Source organism: Poecilia formosa, unplaced genomic scaffold (assembly GCF_000485575.1).
Source record: "Poecilia formosa unplaced genomic scaffold, Poecilia_formosa-5.1.2 Scaffold2, whole genome shotgun sequence".
Lineage (NCBI taxonomy): Eukaryota > Metazoa > Chordata > Actinopteri > Cyprinodontiformes > Poeciliidae > Poecilia > Poecilia formosa.
In genome coordinates this window covers 3,730,813-3,749,166 of record NW_006799941.1, presented here as the reverse complement: position 1 = coordinate 3,749,166, position 18,354 = coordinate 3,730,813, and the positions used below count along the sequence as shown (strand labels likewise).

General features: G+C 37.2%; 1 protein-coding gene across 7 annotated transcripts in view; it reads right to left on the bottom strand.

The window, feature by feature from the left end:
• kaznb (kazrin, periplakin interacting protein b) overlaps positions 1–18,354 on the bottom strand; it is a 165,425-nt gene that overhangs the window by 110,120 nt on the left and 36,951 nt on the right. The gene's annotated exons all lie outside the window — the stretch shown is intronic.

The window sequence follows — 18,354 nt, the reverse complement described above, 5'->3', positions numbered from 1 at the left end:
TGTTTAATAAAATTCAATTTCAGATCAGAAATTTTGTTCATGCAATTTGAAACAAGAATTGAAATTATTCTAAAGTAAAATAAGTATTTATTTTAACTTGATATTGTGAATAAAATAACTGTGTCTCTTTAACTAAGTGAGAACAGTTTTTTTTCTTGCATATTGTGAAATAATTATTTAGTTTAAATTGCAGCATTAAGTTAAAACTCTCAATTCAAAATTAATTAACTTAAAAAGGTTAAAAAAACTGGCCCCTGGTGGTAAAACAAACTCAAGAAACTTAAATTCCGAAGTAAAAACAAAAAAAGTTTTCTTGTTGACTTAAATTACATTTTCAAAGCAACAGGGAAACTTTCATTTTCAAGTTAAATCACTTTCAGATGTTTTACAGTGTAGGCGCTTGTTTCAGATTTTTTCCACATATTTTAAGTAAATATTGATTAGTTGTGCTTGTTCCTCCTCTGACATTTTTTTTAATCTATCAGAGTAACTAGTATTTTTTCAAGAATATTAAGGAACTTATTTATTTAAAACAAGCTCCTGCATATTACTGAAAATCTACTTGTAGGTTAGTTTTGTTTTACTTCAAGTTCTTTTCAAGTTTACAGAAATATTTGTACTAGAATGTGATTTATGTGCAAAAGGTATTTGAGAGTTTGTCTCTCCCTGTATGTCAGCTCTATAATTACAGTAGATAAAGGTGATAATGTGGAGTGAATATATCTAAAGCTCACAGTTTGAAAGATAAAGGAGAGCAGAGACTGACCGCTATTTTGTAGTTAATTCTTCATGATTTGACTGATATTTTATGCATCTTTTTAATTTTAAGTTTTATTTGTCCTGCTCTATGTTGAGACATTTGCATATTTGTGGTAACAATGCTGTTAACATCCAAAACAAAAAAGGAAAGAAATATGTATGTGACATGTACGTGTACGCGTTTAAAGAAAAAGTTATGATATTGCTACACTAAAACCTTAGTAGAAATTTACAAAGCTGTACACTGCAAAAACACAAAATCTTACCAAGCTTTTATAGTTGTTTACTAGTTTATAGTGAAAATACCTGAAGAGACAAAATATAAATTAATATAAACAAACAAAAAAAAATACTTGTTCTAGATTTTTTTCACTTAACATTGGAAAAATATCTTCTTATTTATTTATTATTATTATATAATAATAAATAGAATAATAGTACTTTTTTATCAATATCATAAAGATTTATTGACTTAAAATAAGCTCGTAAGCTTCTGAAAAGTAGGTCAGTATGTTTGAAATGAAACAAAACTGAGATATTTTCTCCAAAATCTCAACCAGATTTAGTTGGTACGATTTTCTGTGTTTGCAGTGTAAAAGTTGATTCCTGTGAGGGATTACTGACTTTATTTGCAAAAGCTAAGAGATATAAAATTTCTTTAAAACAATTTTTTTAAAAATAAGCAAAAGAAGAAGATAAATACGACAAAAATGTGGAAGTAAATAAAAACATACAAGGCTGCTGGCAAATATAAACGAGAAGTTTCAAGTTACTTATTTCATTGAAGCATTTATCTCAAGGAGAGACAGAGCCGACTTATCGAAGGGCCTAAATTGAAACCTCTTGAAGCGTGCAGCAGCAGCAGCTGTGATGACCAGACCTGCACACTTGCTGTACTCCTGCCTAAGTCTGTTGTTCTGCATGGACAGTCTCTCACACTGTACACCAAAAAACAGAGAGGGAGGGAGGGAGCTGCACACTCTGAGATAGCGCAAACATTAAAATGCAAAAGCAATTAAAAGAAGCAACAACACTGCTTATGACGCGCCGACCTGACAGCAGGACTCTGATTATTTTAATTAGAGCAATATGGCTGAGTCATCCGTGAACACAACTGAGGGGCGAAGAAGGAAGATTTTCTTCTTTTAACTTCAGCAAGACGCTACAAGTGCTTTGCACAATTTATGCCTCGACGCGAAAGGGCGAAGCACTTATGCAAATGTGTTTAGAGAGACAAACTGTGCTGATGAGCTACTTTTCTCACTTCTGTGTTTTATTTGATAGCCCCAACTTATTCTAATTGTAAACGTACGCGATTTAAATGCGTTTATTAAGATGGTTCCTGCAGGAGATGGGAGTTGCATTAATCTGCATGCTAAATGACTTTGTCTGAGCCCAACACTCGTCAGGCTCAGGAAGCCGAGCTGTAAGGGATTAGAAGAAGGAATTAATATTGAGATCAATGGAAAAGAGAAACAATGTAATGTTCTCTGCTGCCCCTAAAATGTAAAACAAACCAATTAGCATAATATGATTTCACAAGCTAAATGAATGAAGGAGCCCCAGGCGATGTCCCCTGGGTGGTTTCCTTGCAGACAGACCCTTGTTTGTTGACTGTCCTTGTTGCCTCGAGTGTTTATGGCTCCAATATGTTTGTGCACCTAATGTGCACTCCTGCTTCTTAAGGGAAGAAAATAAGAGCAAGCCAGACCAATTGGCAAGAAACTGCACGACAAAAAGAGGATAAACACTGTTTATCACCTTTTCTCGAAAGATACAATCAAAGGCTGCTTGTTTACAGAGGATTACAATCATGCTGAACTGATATCTGCAAGCCTTAAGAACAACCCTTCATAACACAAATCCTCGTCAGCTTAATTATACAACCCAGAAAAAGCAAATTGCTGGTTAGACATAAACCACAGATGAGGTAAAGACTGAGAGACCTACATGTGGTTTGCACGTTGTTTACAGCCACATAAATGCGTTTATAAACAAACCACGTTTCACCTGGCTCTGGTGCCTGAAAGTCCTTTTAAGCTCTTTCTAAGCTCACTTACAGGAGAAAATAGAGCGCATCATCCCAGTTGTGAAGTAAACTGGTTTCCTGTAGCGCATAGAATAGATTTTAAAGAGGACTTACTAAGCAAAATTCACATTTTGAAACTTTTTGTGTTTCCACTTGGTGGCTCTGCTGCTTCTAAAAATAGCTGAAGCGCTTAAAAAAGGAAACAAAAAACTAATAAGTTAATATTTTTTGGTGTCTGGAAAATGAGTCGTTTGAAAAACCTCCAGATTGTTAAATTATATTCTACAGGCACTGCACTGTTACCTAGCAACCCCAGCGAAGTCCAGCCCGGTACCTAGCAACCTAAGTGGAACTCCAGCCTGTTTAGTCAGCTGGTGTTACCGCTGCATGTGCTGTACAATGGCTGCTGGAAAAGTGTTTATTGTTGACCTAACATCCAGAAACAACCTTTTGCATTCTTGTGGGTTGTGAAGGAGGCTCCACTTCTGCTTTTCAAAGATATACATTTGTGTAAGTGCGCCTCTCTTTGCAGCCATTTTCACAGTCGAGTGTAAATGTTGAGACAAAACACATCATTTTGAAAGGAGTTCCATATAGACAGAACTGAGCAGACTAAAATCCCATCATCTAAGAATGATTTTGTGCAAAACATTTAATGAACAGATTTTATATAACACAGAGAGCTATCCTAACCTGCTCAAGGAAACATAATGTGTTTACCTTTAAAGTGTTTTAAAGGAGAAAAGATTTATTTTTGTATCAACTTTCCAAACTGTTTTGGTCTTTTGGTCGTAGTCTGCTCTGCATCTCCAGAATCAAAGCTAAACATGGAGAAGCAGCATTCAGATTTACAGAGCATAAACAGAAAAAAAATTAAATTAAAATTAAATTAAAAAAATTAAGAAACCACTTAAAATGATCAGTTTCTCTGATTTTACTCTTTATAGGTTTATGTTTGAGTAAAAATTAACATCGTTCTTTTATTCTGTAAACTACTGAATGTCTCTGAAATTCCAAGCAAAAATTTAGTATTTGTCTGCAGAAAATGAGAAATGGTTAAAATAACAAAAAAGATGCAGTGCTTTCAGACCTCAAATAATTCAAAGAAAAGAAGTTCATATTCATTTAGAAACAACAATACTGATGTTTTAACTCAGAAATCAACATCTGGTGGAAAACCCGGCAGGCTTTCAATGGGGTTCAGTGCAGTGGGCTCTTAGTTTTCTCCAGAGATGTAAATGTCACCATTCGATGCATCAGATTATAGCAATAAGCTAATTCTCATCTGCTGTCCTTCCTGACAGCATCTACAGCAACTCCTTCAAGAAACCTGGATAACAAGATATACAAGAACATTTAATTCCCTGTTTGGGTTATTAAAGTACTTTTGAATTTAATTTAATTTGACTTTGAGAACATCTGCACACCAGTTTGCCTCAGAGTTTCAAGGAGACAAGTAGTTTGGTACAAAATATATTTTGTGGAGTTCATTAAAGTGCCATCTGCTTACCAAAGCAGCACAAAGGTTCAGGATAGAACAGAACGGTTCTCCAAGGAAAAGATAAAAAAAAAAAGGGTAATAAAAATTCACTGAAAGATTTAGTAATCTGGCAGCAGCGGTATCTGACGATGTATAATTTTGTATGCCGAAAAGCTTTCTGCCGAGAGTCCCACTTGAGCAGCCAGACTTCAGTAAATGGAGCATCCAGGCAGAAAAGAGCACAGCAACCAACTATCAGCTAGTAAATTTATACATGTGAAAATGCAGCGAATGTAAGAGGATTGAGAGTCAAACTGAGCAATCGCAGTCAGATTTATGAATACTAATGAGAGTCAGGAAGGGCAAACTGGAACAAGATTCAAGACGCAAACAGCACAATAAACCAACTGTTTTCATTCATCTAATAGGCCAAAAGAATAAAAAATTAAATTGAGTTTTAATTTCCTGTGTGACATTTCTCATCCCATTTTCTGCATTTGTACTTCACCGTGCCTTCCTTAGTTAATCTTTCCATTAAAATGCCCGTTTTTAAATCCAACACGTCCTCCTCCTCCCAGAAATTGATGATGTGCAGCAGTGAGGCGTTAATATGGTAAACAGAGTGAGAATTATGTGGATTAGGGCTAAGTCAAGCATGCTTTTTTTCCTGCTTTCATACCAAAAATAAACTGATTTAAATGAACATTTTATGAAGAGAATCTCAGTCTGGATTTGCATCACACAACCAGTTGCTACATGAAGGAAGTAATACAGAACCGTTTGAATTCACGAGTTAACGCTAATGTTTACTCTAATTGCTACATTTACAGCAGACATTTAGTTCTGACTTTAGTTGCTTTATGTAACAGTAAATAATGAGAATAACTTTCCTCTAACTTCCCAACAGAGCCAATAAAGCCTTTAAACATTTGTAACATTTCTTAAAGGTGAAACTTAATTAAAGCCCAAAGTTTGTTTCTGCAGTGGAGAACCTTTATGCTGCTCCACATCCCAGATGAAAAATTTGCTTTTAAAGCATATTAAAACAAAGTGTTAGCTAAGGAGAATATGAAACCTCTGAACAGGAAGTAACCAAACACAACGGGGCATTCGTCACTCAAAATCATAATTGCACAGTTTAAAGTTACCTGCTGATGGTTTTAGCTGATTTTTAACTTTATTTTCAGTTTGCAGTCGTTGCATTTTGCTGGGTTTTGTTTAGCCAGGATGATGTCTGTGCAAATAAAGCTGCTAGAAGACTTGAAATCTACTTAAAATATATATTTTTAACAAAGATCAGGAGGTAGAGATGTTGTCTTTAGTCCGAAATCAATCCAATGCTATAATAATAATAATAATGATAATAATAATAATAATAAATCATATGTATTGTTCTCTGTTCAGTCAAGAACAACATGACTTCTAGTTCCACTGACAACATTTTGACACTTGCTTCAGTAGAGGCATTTAAAAAACAAAGAGAGAGATGAAAAGGTATTTCACATGAAGCCATACTTACATGCTGTAGAGACCAAGACTTCCAACGATAACAGGAAGGCTAAATGTTATGGTACATTCACACCAAACGTGTTTTGTGTGAACAAAACAAGAAAAGGTTGTTTTCTTAAAGGGACAGTATTATGCAAAATTGCTCCAAATAAATTTGTGCATCAAAACTCGTCAGAAGCTTCAAGTTTGAAGTCACATCCTTGACATTTTGCTCTAGATGCATCAAAATCACTCTAGGAGGGCCATGAGAGGAAACGTGTCCCTCAAAAGCTTCCACCGTCTCCTGCATATTTCGTCTAAATAAAAATGTGACGTGATTTAATGTGACTCAATGTTTTCGCTGGATGGATTTGGATAGCTCAAATGCACCTGAGTGAAGTTGGCCCCCCCACCTTCTTCAAATCAGACAAAATTGGTGTCAAACGTTTGTGCTACGTTTGTGGTGGTTTGTGCAGCAAAAATTTTCGGTTGTGCTGCTATCATTTTAGAGATATAAAGAAATGTTTCTAGAGGTCATCCAAGGTCAACCAGCCGCCCCACCTTCTTCAAAGCAGGCAAAATGGGTGTCAATCAACTCAGCTACGTTTGTGCTGGTTTGTGCAGCGAAAATTTTCGTTATATATTTTCTTTATATCTCTAAAATGATAGCAGCACAAACGAAAATTTTTGCTGCACAAACCAGCACAAACGTAACACAAACGTTTGACACCAATTTTGTCTGATTTGAAGAAGGTGGGGGGGGCAACTTCACTCAGGTACCAAATGCAGGGAAATATTTTCAAACAGTAAAAGTTATAACTCAACATTCCTACTTCCTCGCTGATCTTCCTTTCTGTTCCTGTAGTCATAACTTAATTGGTCGTAGATTATAGGACGAGGGCAAACAGCGACAATTAGTTTATACTCCATAGTTTTTTTTTTTCTGACATCACGTCAGGAAATGCCCCGCACGTCACACAGCAAAGTCTCCCTGATTGGTTGATGCTCTGCGTCGAGCGGCGAAAGTTCAGATTTTCCAGGTCCAGCGTCGGACATGTTTGATGTGCGTTAAACTCACGAAAAGCTTAAAATCTCACAGCACTTAACACGCAGCGCCCTCGACTCACCTCCACATAGACTTTGAATGTAAATTAGACACTGCTGACGGATTGGTGCGAACGCACCATTAGTTTCACTGGTGGATGAAACTAAATGGAAGACGTGAAAGTAAGAGGGAGATATGATTGCTAAGATCTAATCATTTTGTAACATGCATTAAAGGAAGAAGACATTTTTGTCTAGCCAAATATCTCATTACCTCAGGAAAACAAAGTTATTCTGGGTTAACAGAAATATGATTCATCCTCTTAAGATAACAAAGTAGTTCTCCTCTCATCTTGAGAAAAATACACCAACATGTCTATAGCAGGGTTAGGTCAGGCTTTGTAAAATGTTTGTAAGGTGTTTGTAATAAAATTAATTCAAAAGTGAATAAGTTTGTAAAACAGCTTCCTGTCTGGGCGGAGGGCGCCCCCTGCTGACAGGATCTGTGGCTCGATTTGCCATGAGGCGACATTCAAGAGGACAAACGTAAACAGGCATAAATTTCCCCTCTGAACGAGTCTAAACCTCTGGAGCATGATTTTAATGGTGGGATTAAAGCCAATCAGCTTCTTTGTTCTTTTGTGTTACAGCAGATTACGCGACCAAATTAGACTGATAAAATGTAGATCCTTAATCAAACAGTGTGCATGAATTTTATCCAACAGAACAAGCAGCCTTCGCATACAAATTACACGGCTGCTTCAAATGGGTATTTATGATATTTTATTTTTCTATTCTTGTTGATAAAAACAGAGATTTTCCAAGGGGGAAAATATTGTAGCATGTTCCTGATTTTCATGTTTATTCATGTATATTATTTATTTTATCTTCAAGATGAGTCTTGAAACACAAAATATAAAAATACGCCATAAAAACATGCAAACATCAAGACGGCCATGCTTTTAAAGCTTCCTTCATGATTACAAATAAAAACACAACAAACTTTAGATCATCATTGACCAACCGGAGGTGCAGCAGCACCTCATGAAAACGACAGAAGTCCGTTTTAGTTGAGCCTTCAGAGCTACTGATTGCTGATTCTGAAAGAGGGTTTTTATTTCCTGCAGCAGACTAAGCGATGTGAGAGCTCGGAGCATTTAAATCTCGTTTAAGGTCAACAGGGAATTCAGTGGCTTTGATAACAGGTATCATCTTTAATTCCACGCTCTTGTGAACTCCACAGACACCCCGGCTTTGAAGGAAGATTAAAGCAAACAAGATAACATGGATGAGCTCAGAACATGTGTTCGGAAGAAGAAAAGGTTACGACGGAGTTAAGAATGGATGTAAATGTTGCTGCATTTGACAAAAATGTCTCCACTCCTGTTCTGCGCATATTGACTGATGCTTCAGTCCTGAAAAGGCGACTGAGATCTTAACGACTAATCGATCATTTGTACGTGACGTCCAGAGCTCCGGCCACTCCGCCATGATGGACGTCAGCCAAGGCGTTCCTTTAACGCTGGGCTAAAAACAGACATCTGTAACCTGACATCCCTTTTATTTAGTTGACTTCACGTTAAAAATGGTCATAGGTCGGCTGCACAAACAGACAAGGATAGAAACCAAACTTGTAATTTTATTTTATAACTTTTAATGAGTTAAGATTCATAGCAGCCTCAATCATATGACTTTCAGCCCTCGGTGTAACCGCGGATTTGCAGCGAACACTTTTTACAAGGTAAGGAAACTTTATACGTAAATATGATTAAAAGACATCCCTCACTTCCGACGTCCATCATGGCGCCTCGAATGATTAAGTGACGCTGCTGCAAAGGGTCAACAGATCAGCTGGTATCTGAATGAGTCCAAACAGAATGAACTCAGACAGAAAAAACTCTCCAGGAACTTTACGCTTCCTGCTGGCAGAGAAACACGGATGATACGAACCCCTCCCTCCACGGTCGCTGTCAATCTCCTGCATGAACACGTCAATCCTGGACGTTTCCCCGTCTGCGCCAGACACAAACAACTCCAGAAGACAAGGCAGCAAAAAGCACAGAGACGCCGTCTGTCACTCAACAGGAGATTGACAGAGATGTGGGCTCTTTCATTTTGCCCGATCACCGTCTGAAATTGAGGTGAACACCTTTGATCCGCAGAAAGATGTGTGTAGTGATCTGGATCAGCTCAGAGTTTCCTTAGAAATGTGTGAGCCCCAAACAAGCTGCAGAAACGGATGATAGATTATGAATTCATCCTCCACAGAAAAGCTCTTATTCTCTAAATCCGCACTGAGAGAGCATCTGATACACATAATGAGGGATCATTGTGTGCAAAGGTAAAGAGTCAAGCAACACTTGAACTACTGAGTAAACAACCAAAGTAAGTAAATGGTCCATTTTTAAAGCACCCTTCACAGATTAATGACGATAACGCTTCAGACGGTAATTATAAGAAAAGCATCAAGATGCAAACCAACATTATAACAGCTGGAGATAATGTAATGAAAGAGTTTTCTAGCTGAAAGTATCTGTGAACGAAAGAGTTTGTAAATACAGCACTGCTGAAAGCAAACGTTACACATCAGCCAGCCTCTATGCACCACCAATCTGGAACAAACTTCTAGAAAACTGCAAAAAGCTGAAACACTGAAGCAAGACTAAAATCCCATCTACTGAGAGCTGAATTTAAACCACAATAACTGGAACATTGACCAACATATTTAATGTGTATTAATGAAAGCCATTTGACAAAATGTTACTGGTTGACTGTCTTCATGATGTTTTTATGTTTTCATGACCATTTTGAAGTGCATTGATGCTGAAATAAACCTGATTGATTGAAACTTAACTGATCATATTTCCTGTCAACAGGAAGCTCAAACTTCAGCAGCTTCCTTTGAGTTCAACACAAAAAAAACACATGCTGCAGAAATAACACATCTGTGACTCAAATATTTCAGCATTGATCCAATAATAATGTTTTCATAAGCAGGTGCTTCACCCAGATTAAGAGAGTTATGCAGCATTTTGCACTCTGATTAATTTGGGTAATAAAGCTCAAATTATTTTTATGTGGTCACTTCAGCCTTTAATATGAAGAAAGAAACAAACGAGAAAGTATGTTTGACCATAAAAGTGAGGAAGTTGGATTTAAAAAATTAAATTCACTTGACGAAAACACAAACTCCTGTTTTTGATAAAACTTGAGTTTTTATGTCCTCTGACAGCAGATGATGAGCTGTCATGGCTGAAACATACAGCTCTCGAAAAAATTAAGAAACCACTTAAAATGATCAGTTTCTCTGATTTGACCTTTTATATGTTTGAGTAAAATGAACATTGTTCTTTTATTCTAAGAACTACTGACAACATGTCTCTGAAATTACAAGCAAAAATTTCGTTTTTATTTGCAGAAAATGAAAAATGGTCACAATAATGAAAAAGATGCAGTGCTTTCAGACCTCAAATAAAGTAAAATAAAAAAACAAGTTCATATTCATTTAGAAACAATAACACTAATGTTTTAACTCAGGAAGAGTTCAGAAATCAACATTTGGTGGAAAAACCAGGAGGTTCTCAGTGCAGTGGGCTCTTAGTTTTTTCCACAGCTGTATTTTGTGTTCACATCTGTTGCCGACATAGTTCCTAATGTCTTAAGCCTGGACAGACCTATTCATGTTTGTTCAACATTAGCAGACTAACAAAAAGGTTTTACGCTCCTTTGTAATGGAAACGCAGCTAATGACGTCACAGAAAAGTAACGTAATGAAGCAGCAGAACAATATTACGTGAACTCCGCTGATTTCAGCACAAATAAACTTTTCACTAAAGTAACATCAAAAGCGATTTAAACACATGAGACGACTTAATGTTCCACAAAATCTCCTTAATTTCCTCACTTTTAAACCTGCATAACCAATTATTTAAAAAAAAAACATAGACAGCAAAATAGGAAACAACATGATTGCAGCTTTTGATGAAAAATCCAGAGGAGATTCATAGCCAGGGGCGCTGCCAGGAACTGTGGGCCCCCTGACAAAAAATTAGTTTGGGCCCCCCTGCGCAGCTGCTGTTACAATTTTTTGAGTCTATTTGACCCATAAAAAGCGTCACAATTTTAAAGGCCTGCATCTGCCTTGCTTTCTTTGGTTCAATACTGATAATTAGCACAATATTTACTGCTCATGAATTTAACATCCAACAGTCCACATAGACAGTTTATGTCTATGAACAAAATATAAATAATTAAATTGTGGAGGGCCCCCTGCTGGTCAGGGCCCCTGGAACCGTCATCACTTTTCACCCCTTTACCGCGCCCCTGCTCATAGCTCTGATAACATTTACATTAATCCACCTTTGGCTGTGTTTGCTGACTTTAATGTAAAAACGTCAGAATTATGTTTTTTCATTTTTGCTCATATTACACTTGATGACAAGGATTTTTCCTGCATCAGAAGTAAATCATGTCGGCCTCATTTCTCGCTTTATGAGAAATGATGCGTCTATGAATCCATTAATGACTCTGGGATTAAAATAAATAATGTGTTTTGCTTTTGAATGATTTTTCCAGAGATTAAGATCTCCACTGTCTTCATGGCCTCAACCTTTATGCACATTGCATGTGAATCTTTCCTGTTTCTCTGGTGTTTCAGGGTGCAAAGCAACACGGAGGGTTTTTGACAGACTTGTTAGTAAAAAGGAGAAACTCCGTCTCTTTGAAGCGCCGCCCGCTCCGACAGCATAATGGATGTAACAGTGGAAAGAAGATGTAAAGGATTAGAGGTGGAGTGATTTTCATATAGGCAGGGACCTAAAGGCTGTGAACGAGGAACGAGATGAAAGCAGTGGTTTTTCGCCAACATGTTCCCTTAATAACTGATCCGTTGTTCTCAGAGACAGAAAGATAGATGTCAGAAAAAAGACGGCCTCACATGAAGGGGATCCTGTAAGTGATCAGATGGTTTTCCTGCAGGCGGTCACACTCAGAAAAAAAAACAGGAATTAGATTGATTCCAAGAAGAGGCTACAGTTCTGCTGCAATCTCTCTTTTTTGTATTTTATCTGCTCGTTTATCTTCCTCTGTCTCTCTGCTGGTGTGTCAATAGCTTATCAGATCATTAGGTATGAGATCTGAAACGATGCATTTTCTCAAGTGCTGCAGAACCCAAATTTTCACTTTTTGGATCATTAATTCCACCTTTCCGTCTCTGAGCTCATTTAGCTCTAGAGATATTTGGCAAGTCAATAAAAAGTTTAAGAAAAAAGAAGACGTGCAGCTGGAGTCTCACTGCCGAGATGGAGAAATATCTCCAGGTTTAGTTTTCATCTGTCTAATCCTCTGTATTATCACAGTTCATTTAAAACTCAGTAAAGAATATTTAACCGTCATATGTAATGTAATTAGTTCATGCATCTAAAAGCACAACTTTTTACACTTGACTTGAATTCTGTGATGTTTCCTATAAAGGAAGATTCATTAAACTAATACAATTTGGCCCGTTTCTCCAGATGGTTCTGCTTAGCCGCAAGCTAAATATTACTTTATAGGAGTGTGAATCAAAAGTAGTGTATTTGGTTTGAGCCTCTTGAAAAGCTGCACACAATAAATCCTAGTTCAACTTTTACTGAGTTTATTTCTGCAGCTCTCATTATTGTCAGCTCTCATTATTGTCAAACTCGAGGCCCGCGGGCCAAATCCGGCGCACCGTTGCTTTTTATGTGGCCCTTTAGGTTCTAGACTAAACACTGTGTGCTTAAATATTATGCTATCAGTTAAATCAATGCAGTTTTTATCTGTCTACTCCCAAATTATATCAACTAGTTCCTCCAGTTTCTTGAGAGGTATCATGGAAATTCATGCTAAATCAACAAATCCCTGCACTTTTTTTGCGCTAATAAATAATTGGGATTTTCTTTGATTTTTCTCAAAAAATGTCAAAAACTTTCTTTCTTACTTTAAACAAGAATAATGAATTCTGCTAAAAACATTTAGTGTGAACAGGACATTATCATCAAGCTTTAAACTAAACATTTTCCTTAATAACACAAAAACTCTAGTTTATTCAACAAAATTAGTAAAGAGTTAACACAACTTACTGCTGTAAGTTTATCTGTCACAAAGTCACATTTAGATTCAAAATCTAAAACTGGCTACGTTTTCTTAAAGAGTAGAAGATAGTAGACAACTAAATGTGGATTAAATGATTTACAGTTTATGTCTTGCTGAAAAGTTGCTAGTAGGTTTTTTTTTTGTCTCATTTCCAGTGTAGAAAGACACGTTTACTATAAACCAGACTAAATGCACTTGGCCAGGTTTTGTTTTTGTAAAGTGTAGAGTAGCTGCAGGTCACATTTCTGTCCATGATTCATTTGAATATAATTAGTTTATCAACAAGCAAGGCCAGTCACTGAATGGTTGCAGTAAATAGATGTTGCTTGAGCTGCCAAGGCTGCGGAGCGGCGTCAGCTGTGATCACAGTATGCCCTTTGGAAATGAGTAACTGCTAATTAATTCATTGTGTGAAGAGTTTCCTCTACGCTCTTTTTGGTGCCTTTTCATTCACATCGACTGAAGCTGTTGGAGGAGATAACGCAAAAGCTATAGCAGCAAAAAGCACGAGAAATTCTTCAGCAGGATCCTTTCTAGATTTCATAAACTCCCCTGAAACGAGCAGCGAAGCTTTTTGCCGCGCGGCACGCGGAGCGAGTTTCGTAAATGTGTTTGCTGACCCTTATAACTGGCTGTTCTGTCTGAGCCGGTCGGCTGCGCACGCTGCAAAGATGACTCCAAATCATCACCTGGGCAGAGTCTCTGCTGTCAGCCCCTTGTCGCGTCACTGTCTGAGCTTTTCTGACTTCACAAAAGCACCAAATGAGGTCCAGTGTTCGCCGTTTCACAGCTTCCACACCCACAGAAAACCATTTGATTATTCACCCGAGCATAGCAACAAGCACATGCATAATTCATCTGTGCACATGACGAATGAGGCAATCAAGTCGAGGACAGCATTCAGAAAGAGGGCATTTACAATTACATTTCAGCTTTGTAGTGGACACATTGGTGAAAATCTGATCATTTCTTTAAGATACAGTATCGGGAATCTGTCAGATCATCTACATAATCCATGGTTCATCAACAAAGTCTCCACAAGCAATTTGCACCACAAAACGCTGGATGCTGCGAACTGGACTGCTGGCACTTCAACTGAGAGCGCAGATGTAAAAAGAGTGGAGGATCTAATTTCATATTCCATCTGACAGCAGAAACATGACTCTTCATGGATGCAGTCCCCTCTCCATGACGAGAGCCGCTCCTCTACACGGGACGACGCCGCACTTGACTTTGACCCCTTCAGATGTGCAGAACAAAGAAATCTGATTCATAATTTGGCCGCATTATAATCGTTGATGACTGGCAGGCTGCTGCAGATCGCTCAGGAAAGGATCTGTGAATGATTACATCTGGAGATTACAGCAGGACAATCAGGGTCATCTGGAGAACCTTTTTCAGTTGTTTACCAGTGAAACCAGAAGTTTACATGTAATGGATATAATAGATCAAACTTCTCTTGTTTTAAGTTAGAATTATTTACATTTGCTACATGCCACAATAATGTATGTATACAATAAAGTTTACATACAGAATGATTACTGTCTCGTCAAACAATGAGGGAAAACCCAGATATTGATGCCATTTAAATTTCTGATCAGTTAATTGATACTTTGGAGTTAATTGGAGAATCGGCTTTGGACTGCTTTCTTGTTTCACACGATGGGAAAGTCAAAACAAATCCACCAAAATAACAGGAAGAGACCTGTGGAGCTGAACAAATTTGCTATTATTTAGTCTTTGAATTTATTTTTGTTCAGTCAACAAGTTGTTTCTTCAGACATTTATTGGTATTGTCTGAATTTATTGGTGTTTTAAGTTCTGTTTCTCTGCTCTTGGCAGTTGGTGGTTACCATAGTAACCAGTAACTGGCAGCTCCTCCCCCTTTTTTCTGTTGCCGTTGGTAACTGTGGTATTTATTAGGATCAGCTCTGTGTTTTCTTTACAAATATTATGTTTTAACATATATTTTATACTGATTTAATCATATACAGTGTTTCATGAGTAATTTTGCTATGCTTTGTATACGTTTCATTAATGTTCTCCATTTTAGTTATGTTTAATTTTACAACTGTTAACTGCTGCTAACTGTTGCTAGCTGCTCATTGGAAGCCATTGCTTTGTACTTTGTTTTGGGTTATTTCCTGTATCTTATTTATTGTGTTGGGTCAGAAGCTGCTGCTGTTAACCACCAACTTTATTTCCTCTTTTGTTGGAATAAATACAGGGAACCTGAAGTCAACCTACAGGCCCAAGTCGAACATATAAGGTTACTCATGCAGGTAGTGATGAAAATTTGACAAATTAAATCAAAGTCCATTGGATAACTTAACAGAGTATCTTTTAAAAATAAAACCAATCATGGCTGTTATTATTAAAATAAAAAACAGATGCTTCAGAATGAATACACAACACACTTTGACTTTGGAAAACAGAAATTATTCTTTATCACTCATTGATTCATTGGGTGGTTATGTCCATATGGAGAGGAGCAGATTTAAAAAAAATCCAGCATATTTATTACATAATGTGTATTTTGGGACATTGTACTACTTCTGTCATTCGTAAATGTGACTAAGCTTACAGCAGATAAATGTCAGAACCTCATTATAATAGTTTTTCTCCTGTCAGTTCAGAGTGATAAGCCTCCAGCTGACAGAGCCGGCCGTTTGTCGCCCCGTAGAAGTGAAAAACAGGAAACAAGCTAAAGCTGTAGGTGTACAACCCGACACAAACAAACCTAACAGGCAGAGAAATCTGTCAATCTGAGCACTGCGCTTTATTTTTCACAACAAGTACAACTTCTTGGTCAGATAATCCGCGCTCCTCCCAATGCCACGGATATTCCCAGCGAACAGGAGGAACAGACTGCAGGCTGATAATCTTTCACCTCTGAGCGGAGGTGAAAGCAATGGCCTTTTGCTGAATTACCTTCCCTTTAATCAATGACACTGCGTCTGAGAAAATATCTCCAGGAGGACGAGGGCAGAGCTCGGCATCCATCATCCACGACGCCGACGGTGCTCGTACAATTGAATCAGTGTGTCGGGGTTTATTTAGCATTCATCAAAAAGTAGAAGGAAGTTAAAATAAAGTGACAAATGAGAGTCACTCCTCACTGATCGATTACAATCTCAACTGTGGCGGGGAGAACGGAGGGACACTTCAATCAATATTTCAACTGAATGAATGAATGAAGGGGTTTATATGCCTTAATGCACAAATAAATAACTTTATAAGTGAAATAAAAAAGGTATAAAAGAAGAAATCATTCCTTGTGGTGCTGCACACAGATGTCTTTAGTCTGCTATGCTGACCTATCTCCAGGCGGAAAGCGAGGCAGGTCGCCAATCCATCACAGTTCAAACTCACACCAAAGAGCAATTTAGACTCTTCTGTGAAGAAAAACACTAAAAACTGCACATTTAAAACTACTCAGTCAGTGTGGGGAGGTCATGATGCCGGTAGCTGAGTTCACAGTCACACATTCAGTAATTCATAAATGTTCTTCATTCTGCCTGGATTTTCTCCTGCAATCAATAATAAACCAAATGGAAAAAGCTGCAAAAGCATTCATACCTCTTGACCGTTTCGTCAAATTCCGTCACCTCATAACAACAAACTTTAACGTGCAGAGATGAACTCACATCAGTGAAGTAAAAGTAAACTGATTCATGGTTCTTGTTACAAATAGAAATTTAAAAATGAGTATTTAGTCCAACTCAGTCAAGGCGATGCAGAGCCAACGTTTGCTGGAGATCTAAACCAGGTTTACACATTTTTCATCTTGCAAAAACTCACATGTTTGCTCATTCCTTTTTACAAAACATCATTCAGATTTAACAGAAAGCTTCAGTTTGCAAGTGTTTCCACAAATCTTAAATTTTGGACTTTGATTAGGCCAATCCAGTGTTCACCGTCAATAAATAAATATTTGACAGGTGATTTAACTTTAAAACAATTACTTAATTTATTTCAAATAATCAAATCAAGTTCGGTTTATTAAGTTGTCAATTAAACAAACTTCAATTAAGTAACTTAATTTGCTCACATGTAACAAATTAACTCAAGTTTTTTAAACTTGGAGCTCCATTCTCTTATTTTAGTGTAGCATATTCACTTTGATGCTAGCGGGACGCACCAATGTCTAAACACCACGATAATAAAAAAACAACATAAATTTCACTCATTAGCAGCAATGAAATGTTTTGAAACAAAATAACTGGTTTTAACTGTAAAAAGCAGCTTTATTAGTGTGGATACCTCCAAAATGTCCTGTATTTTAGATTAACGACTGCTTGGTAGCCTCACTCTCTTTACTTTGGGGTTTTATATTGCTTCAGAAAACCAATTAATCTTATTTTTAAAGAGATTGAAACTTGAGTTGCATGTTAAGTTTGGATCATAAAGTTACTTTTTCAGTTTTATTTTTAAGTGGGTCTCATATATTGTATTTTTCGCTGCATAAACGAGCTGCAGATATTCAGAACTGCTTGTTTTAATGGCTTTTCAGACGCTGAAATAAGACTGCAGAGCATGACGATGTCTGCTTTTGTGCAGAAGACTGAAATGTTTCCAACGTATTAAATTAGCAGATGAAAAATGTGGCTGAAATGGCCAACAGGCCTACAAAATGTGCCTTTTCATTCCAGGAAGCAGGACCATTCAAACCCTGCAGTTTACGTGTGATTGGTGTCAAAATTAAACAAAAGAGAGCACAAACAGCTCTGACAAACATTTTGTTCACATTTTAAACTGCAGTGGTTGTAATTACACGTTTCCACTCAGCTGGTTAATTTCTACTTTGACATGATTGTGAATTAATGTGAAAAGCTGCACACCTTCTGTTCACAATGATCTGCAGTTACATAAACATATCTGAGTGAGTGTTTTTCTCCCCTACTGCTGCTCTATCTGGACAAATAGGTGCACATTTATTGCATTTAGCCAATGTTCACCATGGTGGCAGGTTTGAGGGCAAAAAAAGCAGGTGAGTCAATTGTTGAAATGTGACATTTTTTAAATTTTTGGCTGAGAAAGTCAAGTGCCGGGTCATTTTAACATGATCGCAGCCGTGCAACAGCAACACTGGTTTTGCTGGTTTTCCACAATTTTCTGCTATGAGAGAAAAACTACGGATTTGACAAGATCTGTGTTTTCCCAGAATTTTCTCATCAAGAAGAGAAGAAGAGGGAATTTTATCTTCCTGCTTTGTTGCCTGTGGAATCAACAATTATTGGGGGAAAGAATAGAAATCAGATTCAGAATAAGTTATTAACAACGTTACAAAAAGAAAACAAAATATCCTCCTCAGACTTCCTTGTTGGATGTCTGCAAGTCTATTGTTTGTCCAACTTTTCATGCTTTGCTGAGGAATTTCATGTATGAATTCATGTACAGCTTAGATTTATCAAACAACTTAATAATAAGGCCTCTGACA